A 12,723-nucleotide genomic window follows, 5' to 3' on the forward strand; every position below is an offset into this window, starting at 1 on the left:
GAAGGCGTTATAACTTTGGCTCACAAACATTTTGGCCCGTGATTGAATCGTAACATGAGCTACAAAGAGGATTAATGTATAGCCTGACAGGCTTCCTGTGCAGATACCACAATCGCAATAGGAAAGGAGTAGGATGTTGACATCTGTCATGGGACATTTGGATGATAAACCTGAGAATCCTTTTTTAAATTATGAATTGTTTAATTATTTTATATTCATTTTTATTTGACTGCGTCAGGTCTTAGTTGCGGCACATGGGATCTTCATTGCGTCACGTTGGGATCATTCCTTGTGGTGCTCAGTTCAGTTCAGTTGCTCAGCCGTGTCCAACTCTTTGCCACCCCATGAACCGCAGCACACCAGGCCTCCCTGTCTATCTCCAACTCCCGGAGTTTACCCAAACTCATGTGCTTTGAGTCTGTGATACCTTCCAACCATCTCATCCTCTGTTGTCCCCTTCTCCTGCCTTCAATTTTCCCCAACATCAGGGAGTTTTCAAATGAGTCAGCTCTTCACATCAGGTGGCCAAAGTATTGGAGTTTCAGCTTCAACATCAGTCCTTTCATTGAACACTCAGGATGGATTGGTTGGATATCCTTGCAGTCCAAGGGACTCTCAAGAGTCTTCTCCAACACCACACTTCAAAAGTATCAATTCTTCAGCGCTCAGCTTTCTTTATAGTCCAACTCTCACATCCATACGTGACTACTGGAAAAACCATAACCTTGACTAGATGGACCTTTGTTGGCAAAGTAATGTCTCTGCTTTTTAATATGCTGTCTAGATTGGTCATAGCTTTTCTTCCAAGGAGCAAGCATCTTTTAATTTCATGGCTGCAGTCACCATCTGCAGTGATTTTTGAGCCCCAAAAAATAAAGTCAGCCACTGTTTCCACTGTTTCCCCATCTATTTGTCATGAAGTGATGGGGCCGGATGCTATGATCTTAGGTTTCTGAATATTGAGCTTTAAGCCAACTTTTTCACTCTCCTCTTACACTTTCATCAAGAGATTCTTTAGTTCTTATTCACTTTCTTCCATAAGAGTGGTATCATCTGCATACCTGAGGTTATTGATATTTCTCCCAGCAATCTTGATTCCGGCTTGTGCTTCATCCAGCCCAGCATTTATGATGTATTTTGCATATAAGTTAAATAAGCAGGGTGACAATATTCAGCCTTGATGTACTCCTTTCCTGATTTGGAACCAGTCTGTTGTTCTGTGTCCAGTTCTAACTGTTGCTTCCTGACCTGCATACAGATTTCTCAAAGGCAGGTCAGGTGGTCTGGTATTCCCACATCTTTAAGAATTTCCCACAGTTTATTATGATCCATGCAGTCAAAGGCTTTGGCATAGTCAATAAAGCAGAAATAGATGCTTTTCTGGAACTCTCTTGCTTTTTCCATGATCCAGTGGATGTTGGCAATTTGATGTCTGGTTCCTCTGCCTTTTCTAAAACCAGCTTGAACATCTGAAAGTTCATCGTTCACATATTGCTGAAGCCTGGCTTGGAGAATTTTGAGCATTACTTTACTAGCGTGTGAGATGAGTGCAATTGTGCAGTAGTTTGAGCATTCTTTGGCATTGCCTTTCTTTGGTATTGGGATGAAAACTGACCTTTTCCAGTCCTGTGGCCACTGCTGAGTTTTCCAAATTTGCTGGCATATTGAGTGCAGCACTTTCGCAACGTCATCTTTAAGGATTTGGAATAGCTCAACTGGAATTCCATCACCTCCACTAGCTTTGTTCATAGTGATGCTTCCTAAGGCCCACTTGACTTCACATTCCAGGGTATCTGGCTCTAGGTGAGTGATAACACCATCGTGATTATCTGGGTCATGAAGATTTTTTTTGTACAGTTCTTCTGTGTATCTTGCCACCTCTTCTTAATATCTTCTGCTTCTGTTAGGTCCATACCATTTCTGTCCTTTATTGTACTCATCTTTGGATGAAATGTTACCTTCGTATCTCTAATTATCTCGAAGAGATCTCTAGTCTTTCGCATTCTATTGTTTTCCTCTCTTTCTTTGCACTGATCACTGAGGAAGGCTTTCTTATCTCTCCTTGCTATTCTTAGGAACTCTGCATTCAAATGGGTATATCTTTCCTTCTCTCCTTTGCTTTTTGCTTCTCTTCCTTTCACAGCTATTTGTAAGGTATCCTCAGACAGCCATTTTGCTTTTTTGCATTTCTTTTTCTTGGGGATGGTCTTGATCCCTGTCTCCAGTGCTATGTCACGAACATCCATCTGTAGTTGTGATGTTCAGACTCTCTAATTTTGGGACTCCGGCTTAGTTGCTCTGAAGCATGTGGGACCTTAGTTTCCTGATCAGAGATCAAACCCATGTTCTGTGCATTGCAAGGTGGATTCTTAACCGCTGCTGCTGCTGCTGCTAAGTTGCTTCAGTCGTGTCCGACTCTGTGCGACCCCACAGATGGCAGCCCACCAGGCTCTCCCGTCCCTGGGATTCTCCAGGCAAGAATACTGGAGTGGGTTGCCATTTCCTTCTCCAATGCATGAAAGTGAAAACTGAAAGTGAAGTCACTCAGTCGTGTCCCGTGTCCGACTCTTTGCGACCCCATGGACTGCAGCCTACCAGGCTCCTCTGTCCATGGGAGTTTCCAGGCAAGAGTACTGGAGTGGGTAGCCATTGCCTTCTCCGTCTTAACCACTAGACCACCAGTGAACTCCCTAAACCTGAGAATCTTGAAACCCCAGACTCCCCTAAACTCTCTGGGCTGGCAGAAGAAGCTCCCCACCCCTACCCCACAAGCCTGGTGAGACAGAAATGCTTCATCTTCCCTAGATTCAGGCAGAGACCTCAAGAGAGACAGATACCTCTCATTATGATGTTTTCCTCCTTAAGCTCTGCCCTCACCTCCATCATTGCCTCCAGACTAATAACGAGGGTTAGGTCACAGCATGGCTTAAGCAAGAAAATACAGCCTGTATTTTATATATCAGACAAATTGCAATAACTACTGACAGAAGCCAAGGGAGCACATTTGGGAGTGGATCTTGAAAATGCTGTAGTAGACAGGGCAGAATATACAACTGAAGGGGGGGAATTTATTCATAAAGGAGCACTCTCCTGTGATGTGAAATCCAATGGGGCCTGGGTACCATGGCAGGGCACCTGTCACTCATTCTGTGCCACCTGAAAATGCACGGTGCAACAGATGGATAGTTCACTTTGGAGTCTGCACCTGTGGGTTCACATATTGAAAACTGATCTGTATAAGGAACATCCGCAGATTTTGGTAGCTGCAGGGGTCCTGGAACCAATATCCCTTGGATACTGAAGGACTGCTGTACTGAGACATTCTATGAGGCTCATTGGAAAATCCTTGGCATGATGATACCTACATCCACGGGATCCCCCATCAGCGAGGCATTTTTACACTGGCTTTCTCACCTCTGCCTTACTTTCCCCAGTTTCTCACTCCTGATTCCAGGGATTTACTATTAAACAAACTAGCTGTATAGGAGCTCCTTTCTCAGCTTTACTTTTGGAAATTAAGGAGAAGCACCTGGCCTGAGATAAAGTATTATTTGGAGAATAGGTTCCTTGGATTGATCTACCAATTTTCAGCATATTGGGGAATATTTCATATTCTTTGCATCTACCCTGCTTTGTTTTCCCAACATCTTCTTGTTGTTGTTCAGTTGGGAAGTCATATCTGACTCTTTGTGACCTCATGGACCGCAGCATACCAGGCTTCCCTGTCCTTCACTATCTCCTGGAGTTTCCTCAAACTCATGTCCATTGAGTCAGTGATGCTATCCAGCATCTCATCCTCTGCTGCCCTCTTCTCTTTTTGCCATCAATCTTTCCCAGCATCAGGGTCTTTTTCAGTGAGTCAGCTTTTCTCATCAGGTAGCCAAATATTGGAGCTTTAGCTTTAGCATCAGTCTTTCCAACATCTTAACTTGGATGCTAAACTCACTGGTTTTTCATTTTTTACTTTTGAATGTGTGCATTTAAGGCTGTACATTTCCCTGCTTTCATTACAGACCAGAGTGACCCCATGGACTATAGCCCACCAAGCTCTTCTGTCCATGGGATTCTGCAGGCAGAAATACTGCAGTGGGTTGCCATTCCCTTCTCCAGGGGATCTTCCTGACCCAGGGATCTCACCCAGGTCTCCTGCATTGCAGGTGGATTCTTTACCATCTGAGCCACCAGGGAATCCTTCATATTGGAGAACCGACAATTAACAATGTTGTGATAGTTTCAGGTGGACATCAAAGGGACTCGGTCATACATATACATATATCCATTCTCCCCCAAATTCCCCTCCCATCCAGGCTGCCAAATAGTATTGAGCAAAGTTCCCTGTGCTATACTGTAGGACCTTGTTGGTCATCCATTTTAAATATAACAGTATGTACATATTGATTCCAAACTCCCTAACTATATCTTCCCCCCATCCTTTTCCCTGACAACCATAAGTTTGTTCTCTAAGTCTGTGATTTGTTTTGTAAATAAGTTTATTGGTATCACTTCTTTTTAGATTCCACATATAAGGGATGTCATACCATATTTCTCCTTCTCTGTCTGACTTACTTCACTCACTATGACAATCTCTAGGTTCATCCACGTTGCTGCAAATGGCATTACTTCATTCTTTTTAAAGGCTGAGTAATATTCCATTGTATATATCTATCACATCTTCTTTATCCATTCCTTTGTTGATGGACTTTTAGGTTGCTTCTGTGTCTTGGCTACTGTAAACAGTACTACATCCCACAATTTGGTGTGTTGGCTTTTTACTGATTTTGTCTAAATATATTGAAATTTTAAGATGATTCTTTGACCTATGTATTATTACTATTTGAAAGTGTGTTTAAGTGTAGGGGCAATTTTATAGTCTTTCTGTTATTGGTTTCTAGTTTTCCTGGTTTGCAATCAGAGAATAAGATCTGTGTGATATCCATTCTGTAGAATCTGTCAGAACCTGTATAATGGAATGGAACATGGCCAGTTTTTAGAGGTATTCTGAGTTGGCTTGAGAAGAATGTGTCTTTTTCTGAATTGTGTTGTTCAATCCATTTTTTTTCTCATGTTTTGTCTCCCTGAGAGAAAGATGTGTTGACTGTATCAAATTTGTATACTTTGAAGTTATGTTGCTGTTTAGATTCATAATTTTTATCTGTACCTAGAAAGTTATTATTTTATTTACAATAGCCTACCTTTTATTCTGAAATGATTTTTTTATTTCTAATAATACTTCCTACCTTTGTGTCTGTTTTGTCTGATATTTTTAATTTTTCTTTTGGTTAGTATTTCCTTTGCATATAATTTTACATACTGTTACTTTCATCTTTTCTGTGTCATTTTATTTTACCTAATCTATGAATTTCTGTCTTTTATCTCTAGTTTACGTATATCTATTTTAATGACTGATATGTTTGCATTTATACCATCTTATTTTGTGCTTTATTTTTAACTTTTTGCTTACTTATTTTTACTTACTGTTCTCCACATTCTTTTCCTGTCTTCTGTTGAATGGGTTGATTTTTCTCTATTTTCTTTTCTCCTCCACTGGTTTATGAGTGTTTTTACTTTATAATGGTAGTCTTTTTTTTTTTCCAGCTTTATTGAGGTATAATTGACAATGTTGTAATACATTTAAAGTGTACAACGTGATGATTTTTAATATATTTTACACCATGAAAGAATCCTCACAATTGAATTAATTAACACACCCATCACTATGGGGTCGCACAGAGTCGGACACAACTGAAGCGACTTAGCAGCAGCACCTCATATATTACATTGGATGTCTTAGCATTTAAACAGTGCAGGGACTTCCTTAGCAGTCCAGTGGTTAAGACTCTGCATTCCAATGTAGGTGGCTTGGTTTCGATTCCTGGTCTGGGAACTAAGATCCCACACAGTGCATGGTGCAGCCAAAAAAATAACACAACATTGTTGTTTAGTTACTCACCTGTGTCCAGCTTTGCGAACCCAGGGACTGCTTCACTCCAGCCTTCCCTATCCTTCACTATCTCCCAGAGCTTGCTCAAACTCATGTCCTTTTTCACCTTCATCAAGAGGCCCTATAGTTCCTCTTTGCTTCTGCGGTAAGGGAGATGTCATCTGCATATCTGAGGTTATTGATATTTCTCCCTGAAATCTTGATTCCAGCTTGTGCTTCATCCAGCCTGGCATTTTGCATGATGTATTCTGCATATAAGTTAAATAAGCAGGGTGACAATATATAGCCTTGATGAACTCCTTTCCCAGTTTTGAACCAGTCTGTTGTTCCATATCTGGTGCTAACTGCTGCTTCTGGACCTGCATGTAGGTTTCTCAGGAGGCAGGTAAGGTGGTCTGGTATTCCCACATCTTTAAGAATTTTATGCACTTTGTTGTGATCCACACAGTCAAAGGCTTTGGTATAGTCGATGAAGCAGAAGTAGATGTTTATCTGGAATTCTCTTGCTTTTCCTCTGATTAAGTGGATGTTGGCAATTTGATCTCTGGTTCGTCTGCCTTTTCCAAATCCAGCTTGAACATCTGAAAGTTCTTGGTTCATGAACTATTGGAGCCTAGCTTGAAAGATTTTGAGCATTACCTTGGTAGCATGTGAAATGAGTACTTGTGCAGTAGTTTGAACATTCTTTGGCATTGCCTTTCTTTGGGATTTGAATGAAAACTGAAATTTTCCAGTCCTATGGCCACTGTTGAGTTATCCAAATTTGCTGGCATATTGAGTGCAGCAGCACTTTAACAGCATTATTTTTTAGGATTTGAAATAGCTCAGGTGGAATTCCAAAACCTCCACTAGCTTTGTTCATAATGATGCTTCCTAAGGCCCACTTGACTTCACATTCCAGGATGTCTGGCTCTAGGTGAGTGATCACACCATCGTGGTTATTTGGGTCATTAAAATCTTCTTTGTATAGTTCTTCTGTGTATTCTTGCCACCTCTTCTTAATATCTTCTGCTTCTGTTAGGTCCTTGCCATTTCTGGTCTTTATTGTGCCCATCTTTGGATGCAATGTTCCCTTGGTATCTCTAATTTTCTTGAGGAGATCTCTAGTCTTTCCCATTCTATTGTTTTCCTTTCTTTTATTTTTTCATTGTTCACTGAGGAAGGCTTTCTTATCTCTCCTTGCTATTCTTTGGAACTCTGCATTCAAATGGGCATATCTTTCCTTCTCCTCTTTGCCTTTCACTTCTCTTCTTTTCATAGCTATTTGTAACACCTCTAAGACAACCGTTTTGCCTTTTTTCATTTCTTTTTCTTTGGGATGTTTTTGATCACTGCATCCTGTACACTGTCATGAACCTCCGTCCATAGTTCTTCAGGTTCTCTATCAGCTCTAATCCCTTGAATCTATTTCTCACTTCCACTTTATAATCATAGGGATTTGACTTAGGTCATACTTGAATGGTCTACTGGTTTTCCCTATCTTCTTCAATTCAAGTCTGAATTTTGCAATAAGAGGCTCATGATCTGAGCTACAGTCAGCTCCAGGTCTTGTTTTTGCTGACTGTATAGAGCTTCTCCATCTTTGGCTGCAAAGAATATAATCAATCTGATTTCAATATTGACCATCTGGTGATGTCCATGTGTAGAGTCATCTCTTGTGTTGTTGGAACATAACATAAAATAAATAGTACATATTTGACGTAACAATATATAAAAGTAGTTACTATTTCTACTGATCTTCTGAATAAGACAAGGAGTTGGCATGCTTTAACTCTTATAGCTCCTGTTTTTTTCTTGTTATCATTGTCTGTTACTTTGGTCCAGTCTTGTTTTATTTTGCCCCTTTCGGTTGTATTTTCTGCAATTGTCATCAGCCTAATCTCTGTGACACTAATTCAGATTTTTGCACCTAAATTCTCTTCCTCAGTCTTCCAAAGGTAGTTCTAAGTTCTGCAATGGTTTTTTGGTTTTGTTTTCTTACTGTCATCAGCTTGCTTTTCTTCCTAATCCCTTACTATCTTGTCTTTCAATTCTTAATTCTTCTTTGGGTCCTTCTTTCATGGTGCTTACATTATATTTCATTTTTCTGGGGAGTACAAAGTGATCCTTGCTTAAATATTCTGCTGTTTTCTATAGTAAGTCTTTCCAATATGTATTCTTCATTTGCTTTTCTGTTGGTTACATTGCTTTTCATTCATCGTATATTTTGCAGAACTTTTGCATGATTTTTCTTCTGCTTACTCATCTTTGAAATAAATTATGCCTGTTTCTTTCTGCTACTTGCCAGGAATATTGTGAAAATCTTCGGTAGTTCTTCCTTTTTATTTGCCTACTTGTGAAAATTTAGTTTTGCATTAAAGGCTTGCTATGGGATATTTTGGCTGCGCTTTGCTGGAGCGGCCATGAAGAGATATCCCACACCCAAGGTAAGAGAAACCCAAGTAAGACGGTAGGTATTGCAAGAGGGCATCAGAGGGCTAACACACTGAAACCATACTCACAGAAAACTAGTCAATCTAATCACACTAGGACCACAGCCTTGTCTAACTCAATGAAACTAAGCCATGCCCGTAGGGCAACCCATGATGGGTGGGTCATGGTGGAGACATCTGACAGAATGTGGTCCACTGGAGAAGGGAATGGCAAACCACTTCAGTATTCTTGCCTTGAGAATCCCATGAACAGTATGAAAAGGCAAAATGATAGGATACTGAAAGAGAAACTCCCCAGGTCAGTAGGTGCCCAATATGCTACTGGAGATCAGTGGAGAAATAACTCCAGAAAGAATGAAGGGATGAAGCCAAAGCAAAAACAATACCCAGCTGTGGATGTGACTGGTGATAGAAGCAAGGTCCGATGCTGTAAAGAGCAATATTGCATAGGAACCTGGAATGTCAGGTCCATGAATCAAGGTAAATTGGAAGTGGTCAAACAAGAGATGGCAAGAGTGAATGTCGACATTCTAGGAATCAGCTAACTGAAATGGACTGGAATGGGTGAATTTAAATCAGATGACCATTATATCTACTGCTATGGGCAGGATTCCCTCAGAAGAAATGGAGTAGCCATCATGGTCAACAAAAGAGTCCGAAATGCAGTACTTGGATGCAATCTCAAAAACGACAGAATGATCTCTGTTCGTCTCCAAGGCAAACCATTCAATATCACAGTAATCCAAGTCTATGCCCCAACCAGTAATGCTGAAGAAGCTGAAGTTGAACAGTTCTATGAAGACCTACAAGACCTTTTAGAACTAACATCCAAAAAAGATGTCCTTTTCATTATAGGGGACTGGAATGCAAAAGTAGGAAGTCAAGAAACACCTGGAGTAACAGGCAAATTTGGCCTTGGAATACAGAATGAAGCAGGGCAAAGACCAATAGAGTTTTGCCAAGAAAATGCACTGGTCATAACAAACACCCTCTTCCAACAACACAAGAGAAGACTCTATACATGGACATCACCAGATGGTCAACACCGAAATCAGATTGATTATATTCTTTGCAGCCAAAGATGGAGAAGCTCTATACAGTCAGCAAAAACAAGACCATGAGCTGACTGTGGCTCAGACCATGAACTCCTTATTGCCAAATTCAGACTTAAATTGAAGAAAGTAGGGAAAACCACTAGACCATTCAGGTATGACCTACATCAAATCCCTTATGATTATACAGTGGAAGTGAGAAATAGATTTAAGGGCCTAGATCTGATAGATAGAGTGCGTGATGAACTATGGAATGAGGTTCATAACATTGTACAGGAGACAGGGATCAAGACCATCCCCATAGAAAAGAAATGCAAAAAAGCAAAATGGCTGTCTTGGGAGGCCTTACAAATAGCTGTGAAAAGAAGAGAAGTGAAAAGCAAAGGAGCAAAGGAAAGATATAAACATCTGAATGCAGAGTTCCAAAGAATAGCAAGAAGAGATAAGAAAGCCTTCTTCAGCGATCAATGCAAAGAAATAGAGGAAAACAACAGAATGGAAAAGACTAGGGATCTCTTCAAGAAAATCAGAGATACCAAGGGAACATTTCATGCAAAGATGGGCTTGATAAAGGACAGAAATGGTATGGACCTAACAGAAGCAGAAGATATTAAGAAGAGATGGCAAGAATACACAGAAGAACTGTACAAAAAAGATCTTCACAACCCAGATAATCACGATGGTGTGATCACTGACCTAGAGCCAGACATCCTGGAATGTGAAGTCAAGTGGGCCTTAGAAAGCATCACTATGAACAAAGCTAGTGGAGGTGATGGAATTCCAGTTGAGCTATTCCAAATCCTGAAAGATGATGCTGTGAAAGTGCTGCACTCAATATGCCAGCAAATTTGGAAAACTCAGCAGTGGCCACAGGACTGGAAAAGGTCAGTTTTCATTCCAATCCCAAAGAAAGGCAATGCCAAAGAATGCTCAAACTACTGCACAATTGCACTCATCTCACATGCTAGTAAAGTAATGTTCAAAATTCTCCAAGCCAGGCTTCAACAATACGTGAACCATGAACTTCCAGATGTTCAAGCTGGTTTTAGAAAAGGCAGAGGAACCAGACATCAAGTTGCCAACATCCACTGGATCATGGAAAAAGCAAGAGAGTTCCAGAAAAGCATCTATTTCTGCTTTATTGACTATGCCAAAGCCTTTGACTGTGTGGATCACAATAAACTGTGGAAATTTCTTCAAGAGATGGGAATACCAACCACCTGACCTGCCTCTTGGGAAATTTGTATGCAGGTCAGGAAGCAACAGTTAGAACTGGACATGGAACAACAGACCGGTTCCAAATCAGGAAAGGAGTACGTCAAGGCTGTATATTGTCACCCTGTTTATTTAACTTATATGCAGAGTACATCATAAGAAACGCTGGACTGGAAGAAGCACAAGCTGGAATCAAGATTGCCGGGAGAAATATCAATAACCTCAGATATGCAGATGACACCACCCTTATGGCAGACAGTGAAGAGGAACTAAAAAGTCTCTTGATGAAAGTGAAAGTGGAGAGTGAAAAAGTGGGCTTAAAGCTCAACATTCAGAAAACGAAGATCATGGCATCCGGTCCCACCACTTCATGGGAAATAGATGGGGAAACAGTGGAAACAGTGTCAGACTTTATTTTTCTGGACTCCAAAATCACTACAGATGGTGACTGCAGCCATGAAATTAAAAGATACTTACTCCTTGGAAGGAAAGTTATGACCAACCTAGATAGCATATTCAAAAGCAGAGACATTACTTTGCCAACAAAGATTCGTCTAGTCAAGGCTATGGTTTTTCCTGTGGTCATGTATGGATGTGAGAGTTGGACTGTGAAGAAGGCTGAGGGCTGAAGAATTGATGCTTTTGAAGTGTGGTGTTGGAGAAGACTCTTGAGAGTCCCTTGGACTGCAAGGAGATCCAACCAGTCCATTCTGAAGGAGATCAGCCCTGGGATTTCTTTGGAAGAAATGAAAGCTGAAACTCCAGTACTTTGGCCACCTCATACGAAGAGTTATGGAAAAGACTTTGATGCTGGGAGGGATTGGGGGCAGGAGGAGAAGGGGACAACAGAGGTTGAGATGGCTGAATGGCATCACTGACTCGATGGACGTGAGTCTGAGTGAACTCCGGGAGTTGGTGTTGGACAGGGAGGCCTGGCGTGCTGCGATTCATGGGGTCGCAAAGAGTCAGACACGACTGAGTGACTGATCTGATCTGATCTGATTGGATATTTTTGTTTCATTTTTATCTGCTTGTAGTTTAGGTTGTATGGAATGTAGAGGTAGGGAAGAGAAACTGAGGACAGGAATATGACTGGTTTGGCACATATAACATCCACCCTCCAATTCTGTTGAAACTCCTGGAGTTCTACCCAGCTTTACAAACTCTGAAATTAGGCAGGATAATCAGTGTTTCAAGAACCATTTATTTATTGAACATTCATTTTTCTTTAGTAAAGTGATTTTAATCATTAGTGAGAAAATTCTTTTTTATCATCTCTTTAAAATTAGCTCTACCTAGGGACTTCTGGTGGTCCAGTGGTTAAGACTTCACCTTCCAATGCAGGGGGTATGGGTTTCATCCCTGGTTAAGGAGCTAAGATACCACTTGCCTCATGGACAAAAAGCCATAAACATAAAACAGAAGCAATATTGCAACAAATTCAATAAAGACTTTAAAAAAAGATTATCACTGACTCTAGGTCATCATTCCTAGATGTAATGACTAGAAAGCTGTGTTCAATGCAAGCAGAAATACTGGTCACCATCTCTCTTTTAACTCAGTAGCCCTGGTCAACCCCACTGTTGGCTGCTTATTTTTGTTGGGTCCTACTCCCAGCCTTTCTTTGTCTAAACTGAGTACTAGTAAAACCTTCAAAACCTTCTCCATTTCTTTTCTACAAATGTAAGTCATAAATAGGGGAGCTGAGTCTTGAACTTAGTATTCTTGTCCAATTAGTTCATCTTTAGCAGGCATTCTTGGGGGCTCATGGAATGGGATTGTGGCCATTTTATAGTTTCAGGATAAATGCAGAGTTTTATCTCTCTTTTTTTGGTCCTTTATGACCTTTTACTGGAGAAGGGAATGGCAATCCATTTCAGTATTCTTGCTGGAGAATTCCATGGACAGAGGAGCCTGGCCACTTACAGTCCATAGGGTCGCAAAGAGTTGGACACAACTGAGTGACTAACATGCAGACACACACATGACCTTTTAAGTGGATTTCAGGGAAATAATTTTTAGAAGTTTAGATACTTTTCATATTAAATTCTATTTTTTACTGTGAATAATAACTTTTGGGGAG

Source organism: Bos grunniens, chromosome 13 (genome assembly GCF_055505025.1).
Source record: "Bos grunniens cultivar Pamir isolate PY7600 chromosome 13, Bosgru_T2T1.0, whole genome shotgun sequence".
Taxonomy (NCBI): domain Eukaryota; kingdom Metazoa; phylum Chordata; class Mammalia; order Artiodactyla; family Bovidae; genus Bos; species Bos grunniens.